A 6659-nucleotide genomic window follows, 5' to 3' on the forward strand; every position below is an offset into this window, starting at 1 on the left:
TCGAGCCCATAAGGGAGCGGTGTTGTGAGGTCTCAGATTTAACGTAAAAAGTCAGTGTTTTTCCACAATACCTGACGAACATTTAATTTTTGGGCTTCCGTGGCGCAATGGCTAGCGCGTTGGGCTGTTTACCGAAAGGTTGGTGATTCGAGCCCATCCTGGAGAGGTGTTGTGGGGTCTCAGATGTAGCGTAAAAAGTCATAAGTTTTCCACAATACCTGACAACCATTTAGTTTCTGAGCTTCCATAGCTCAATGGTTAGCGCGTTGGGCTGTTAACCGAAAGGTTGGTGGTTCGAGCCCACACGGGAGCGTTGTTGTGAGATCTCAAATGTAACGTAATAAGCGAAAATTTATCAACAACACCTGACGACCATTTAATTTTTGGGCTTCCGTGGCGCAATGGTTAGCGCGTTCAGCTGTTAACCGAAAGGTTGGTGGTTCGAGCCCACCCGGGAGAGGTGGTGTGGGGTCTCAGATGTAGCGTAAAAAGTCATAAGTTTTCCACAATACCTGACAACTGTTTAATTTCTGAGCTTCCGTGGCTTAATGGTTAGCGCGTTCGGCTGTTAACCGAAAGGTTGGTTTTTCGAGCCCACCCGGGAGCGGCGTTGTGAGGTCTCAAAGGTAACGCCAAAGTTTTTCCACAGTATCTGGCGACCATTTAATTTTGAGGCTTTCGTGGCGCAATGGTTAGCGCGTTCGGCTGTTAACCGAAAGGTTGGTGGTTCGAGCCCACCCGGGAGCGGTGTTTTGAGATCTCAAATGTAACGTAAAAAGCCATAGTTTTTCAACAATACCTGACAACCACTTAATATCTGAGCTTCCGTGGCGCAATGGCTAGCGCGTTCGGCTGTTTACCGAAAGGTTGGTGGTTCGAGCCCATCCGGGAGAGGTGTTGTGGGGTCTCAGATGTAGCGTAAAAAGTCATAAGTTTTCCACAATACCTGACAACCATTTAATATCTGAGCTTCCGTGGCTCAATGGTTAGCGCTTTCGGCTGTTAACCGTTAGGTTGGTGGTTCGAGCCCATCCGGGAGCGGTGTTGTGAGATCTCAAATGTAACGTAAAAATCCATAGTTTTTCAACAATACCTGACGACCATTTAATACTAGGGCTTCCGTGGCGCAATGGACAGCGCGTTCAGCTGTTAACCGAAAGGTTGGTGGTTCGATCAAACCAAAGAGCGGTGTTGTGAGGTCTCAGATGTAAAGTTAATAGCCAAAGTTTTTCAACAATACATGACGACAATTTAATTTTTGGGCTTCCGTGGCTCAATGAATACCGCATTCGGCTGTTAACCGAAAGGTTGGTGGTTCGAGCCCACCCGGAGCGGTCTTGTGAGATCTCAAATGTAACGTAAAAAGCCAAAGTTTTTCCACAATATCTGAAAGCCATTTAATTTTTAGGGTTCCGTGGCGCAATGGTTAGCGCGTTCGGCTGCTAACCGAAAGGTTGGTGGTTCGAGCCCATAAGGGAGAGGTGTTGTGGGGTCTCAGATGTAGCGTAAAAAGTCATAAGTTTTCCACAATACTTGACAACCATTTAATATCTGAGCTTCCGTGGCTCAATGGTTAGCGCTTTCGGCTGTTAACCGATAGGTTGGTGGTTCGAGCCCACCCGGGAGCGGTGTTGTGAGATCTCAAATGTAACGTAAAAAGCCATAGTTTTTCAACAATACCTGACGACCATTTAATACTTGGGCTTCCGTGGCGCAATGGATAGCGCGTTCAGCTGTTAACCGAAAGGTTGGTGGTTCGATCAAACCCGGGAGCGGTGTTGTGAGGTCTCAGATGTAAAGTAAAAAGCCAAAGTTTTTCAACAATACATGACGACCATTTAATTTTTGGGCATCCGTGGCTCACTGAATACCGCATTCGGCTGTTAACCGAAAGGTTGGTGGTTCGAGCCCACCCGGAGCGGTGTTGTGAGATCTCAAATGTAACGTAAAAAGCCAAAGTTTTTCCACAATATCTGACGGCCATTTATTTTTTAGGCTTCCTTGGCGCAATGGTTAGCGTGATCGGCTGTTAACCCAAAGGTTGGTTGTTCGAGCCCATAAGGGAGCGGTGTTGTGAGGTCTCAGATTTAACGTAAAAAGTCAGTGTTTTTCCACAATACCTGACGAACATTTAATTTTTGGGCTTCCGTGGCGCAATGGCTAGCGCGTTGGGCTGTTTACCGAAAGGTTGGTGATTCGAGCCCATCCTGGAGAGGTGTTGTGGGGTCTCAGATGTAGCGTAAAAAGTCATAAGTTTTCCACAATACCTGACAACCATTTAGTTTCTGAGCTTCCATAGCTCAATGGTTAGCGCGTTGGGCTGTTAACCGAAAGGTTGGTGGTTCGAGCCCACACGGGAGCGTTGTTGTGAGATCTCAAATGTAACGTAATAAGCGAAAATTTATCAACAACACCTGACGACCATTTAATTTTTGGGCTTCCGTGGCGCAATGGTTAGCGCGTTCAGCTGTTAACCGAAAGGTTGGTGGTTCGAGCCCACCCGGGAGAGGTGGTGTGGGGTCTCAGATGTAGCGTAAAAAGTCATAAGTTTTCCACAATACCTGACAACTGTTTAATTTCTGAGCTTCCGTGGCTTAATGGTTAGCGCGTTCGGCTGTTAACCGAAAGGTTGGTTTTTCGAGCCCACCCGGGAGCGGCGTTGTGAGGTCTCAAAGGTAACGCCAAAGTTTTTCCACAATATCTGGCGACCATTTAATTTTGAGGCTTTCGTGGCGCAATGGTTAGCGCGTTCGGCTGTTAACCGAAAGGTTGGTGGTTCGAGCCCACCCGGGAGCGGTGTTTTGAGATCTCAAATGTAACGTAAAAAGCCATAGTTTTTCAACAATACCTGACAACCACTTAATATCTGAGCTTCCGTGGCGCAATGGCTAGCGCGTTCGGCTGTTTACCGAAAGGTTGGTGGTTCGAGCCCATCCGGGAGAGGTGTTGTGAGGTCTCAAAGGTAACGCCAAAGTTTTTCCACAATATCTGGCGACCATTTAATTTTGAGGCTTTCGTGGCACAATGGTTAGCGCGTTCGGCTGTTAACCGAAAGGTTGGTGGTTCGAGCCCACCCGGGAGCGGTGTTTTGAGATCTCAAATGTAACGTAAAAAGCCATAGTTTTTCAACAATACCTGACAACCACTTAATATCTGAGCTTCCGTGGCGCAATGGACAGCGCGTTCAGCTGTTAACCGAAAGGTTGGTGGCTCGATCAAACCCAAGAGCGGTGTTGTGAGGTCTCAGATGTAAAGTAAAAAGCCAAAGTTTTTCAACAATACATGACGACCATTTAATTTTTGGGCTTCCGTGGCTCACTGAATACCGCATTCGGCTGTTAACCGAAAGGTTGGTGGTTCGAGCCCACCCGGAGCGGTGTTGTGAGATCTCAAATGTAACGTAAAAAGCCAAAGTTTTTCCACAATATCTGACGGCCATTTATTTTTTAGGCTTCCTTGGCGCAATGGTTAGCGTGATCGGCTGTTAACCGAAAGGTTGGTTGTTCGAGCCCATAAGGGAGCGGTGTTGTGAGGTCTCAGATTTAACGTAAAAAGTCAGTGTTTTTCCACAATACCTGACGAACATTTAATTTTTGGGCTTCCGTGGCGCAATGGCTAGCGCGTTGGGCTGTTTACCGAAAGGTTGGTGATTCGAGCCCATCCTGGAGAGGTGTTGTGGGGTCTCAGATGTAGCGTAAAAAGTCATAAGTTTTCCACAATACCTGACAACCATTTAGTTTCTGAGCTTCCATAGCTCAATGGTTAGCGCGTTGGGCTGTTAACCGAAAGGTTGGTGGTTCGAGCCCACACGGGAGCGTTGTTGTGAGATCTCAAATGTAACGTAATAAGCGAAAATTTATCAACAACACCTGACGACCATTTAATTTTTGGGCTTCCGTGGCGCAATGGTTAGCGCGTTCAGCTGTTAACCGAAAGGTTGGTGGTTCGAGCCCACCCGGGAGAGGTGGTGTGGGGTCTCAGATGTAGCGTAAAAAGTCATAAGTTTTCCACAATACCTGACAACTGTTTAATTTCTGAGCTTCCGTGGCTTAATGGTTAGCGCGTTCGGCTGTTAACCGAAAGGTTGGTTTTTCGAGCCCACCCGGGAGCGGCGTTGTGAGGTCTCAAAGGTAACGCCAAAGTTTTTCCACAATATCTGGCGACCATTTAATTTTGAGGCTTTCGTGGCGCAATGGTTAGCGCGTTCGGCTGTTAACCGAAAGGTTGGTGGTTCGAGCCCACCCGGGAGCGGTGTTTTGAGATCTCAAATGTAACGTAAAAAGCCATAGTTTTTCAACAATACCTGACAACCACTTAATATCTGAGCTTCCGTGGCGCAATGGCTAGCGCGTTCGGCTGTTTACCGAAAGGTTGGTGGTTCGAGCCCATCCGGGAGAGGTGTTGTGAGGTCTCAAAGGTAACGCCAAAGTTTTTCCACAATATCTGGCGACCATTTAATTTTGAGGCTTTCGTGGCACAATGGTTAGCGCGTTCGGCTGTTAACCGAAAGGTTGGTGGTTCGAGCCCACCCGGGAGCGGTGTTTTGAGATCTCAAATGTAACGTAAAAAGCCATAGTTTTTCAACAATACCTGACAACCACTTAATATCTGAGCTTCCGTGGCGCAATGGACAGCGCGTTCAGCTGTTAACCGAAAGGTTGGTGGCTCGATCAAACCCAAGAGCGGTGTTGTGAGGTCTCAGATGTAAAGTAAAAAGCCAAAGTTTTTCAACAATACATGACGACCATTTAATTTTTGGGCTTCCGTGGCTCACTGAATACCGCATTCGGCTGTTAACCGAAAGGTTGGTGGTTCGAGCCCACCCGGAGCGGTGTTGTGAGATCTCAAATGTAACGTAAAAAGCCAAAGTTTTTCCACAATATCTGACGGCCATTTATTTTTTAGGCTTCCTTGGCGCAATGGTTAGCGTGATCGGCTGTTAACCGAAAGGTTGGTTGTTCGAGCCCATAAGGGAGCGGTGTTGTGAGGTCTCAGATTTAACGTAAAAAGTCAGTGTTTTTCCACAATACCTGACGAACATTTAATTTTTGGGCTTCCGTGGCGCAATGGCTAGCGCGTTGGGCTGTTTACCGAAAGGTTGGTGATTCGAGCCCATCCTGGAGAGGTGTTGTGGGGTCTCAGATGTAGCGTAAAAAGTCATAAGTTTTCCACAATACCTGACAACCATTTAGTTTCTGAGCTTCCATAGCTCAATGGTTAGCGCGTTGGGCTGTTAACCGAAAGGTTGGTGGTTCGAGCCCACACGGGAGCGTTGTTGTGAGATCTCAAATGTAACGTAACAAGCAAAAATTTATCAACAACACCTGACGACCATTTAATTTTTGGGCTTCCGTGGCGCAATGGTTAGCGCGTTCAGCTGTTAACCGAAAGGTTGGTGGTTCGAGCCCACCCGGGAGAGGTGGTGTGGGGTCTCAAATGTAACGTAAAAAGCCATAGTTTTTCAATAATATCTGACGGCCATTTATTTTTTAGGCTTCCTTGGCGCAATGGTTAGCGTGATCGGCTGTTAACCGAAAGGTTGGTTGTTCGAGCCCATAAGGGAGCGGTGTTGTGAGGTCTCAGATTTAACGTAAAAAGTCAGTGTTTTTCCACAATACCTGACGAACATTCAATTTTTGGGCTTCCGTGGCGCAATGGTTAGCGCGTTCAGCTGTTAACCGAAAGGTTGGTGGTTCGAGCCCACCCGGGAGAGGTGGTGTGTGGTCTCAGATGTAGCGTAAAAAGTCATAAGTTTTCCACAATACCTGACAACTATTTAATTTCTGAGCTTCCGTGGCTTAATGGTTAGCGCGTTCGGCTGTTAACCGAAAGGTTGGTGGTTCGAGCCCACCCGGGAGCGGCGTTGTGAGGTCTCAAAGGTAACGCCAAAGTTTTTCCACAATATCTGGCGACCATTTAATTTTTAGGCTTTCGTGGCGCAATGGTTAGCGCGTTCGGCTGTTAACCGAAAGGTTGGTGGTTCGAGCCCACCCGGGAGCGGTGTTTTGAGATCTCAAATGTAACGTAAAAAGCCATAGTTTTTCAACAATACCTGACAACCACTTAATATCTGAGCTTCCGTGGCGCAATGGCTAGCGCGTTCGGCTGTTTACCGAAAGGTTGGTGGTTCGAGCCCATCCGGGAGAGGTGTTGTGGGGTCTCAGATGTAGCGTAAAAAGTCATAAGTTTTCCACAATACCTGACAACCATTTAATATCTGAGCTTCCGTGGCTCAATGGTTAGCGCTTTCGGCTGTTAACCGTTAGGTTGGAGGTTCGAGCCCATCCGAGAACGGTGTTGTGAGATCTCAAATGTAACGTAAAAAGCCATAGTTTTTCAACAATACCTGACGACCATTTAATACTTGGGCTTCCGTGGCGCAATGGATAGCGCGTTCAGCTGTTAACCGAAAGGTTGGTGGTTCGATCAAACCCGGGAGCGGTGTTGTGAGGTCTCAGATGTAACGTAAAAAGCCAAAGTTTTTCCACAATATCTGACGGCCATTTAATTTTTAGGCTTCCGTGGCGCAATGGTTAGCGTGTTCGGCTGTTAACCGAAAGGTTGGTGGTTCGAGCCCATAAGGGAGCGGTTTTGTGAGGTCTCAGATTTAACGTAAAAAGTCAGTGTTTTTCCACAATACCTGACGACCATTCAATTTC

Source organism: Phalangium opilio, unplaced genomic scaffold, assembly GCF_054372755.1.
Source record: "Phalangium opilio isolate 3A_F unplaced genomic scaffold, DU_Popi_V2 ptg000003l_1, whole genome shotgun sequence".
Lineage (NCBI taxonomy): Eukaryota > Metazoa > Arthropoda > Arachnida > Opiliones > Phalangiidae > Phalangium > Phalangium opilio.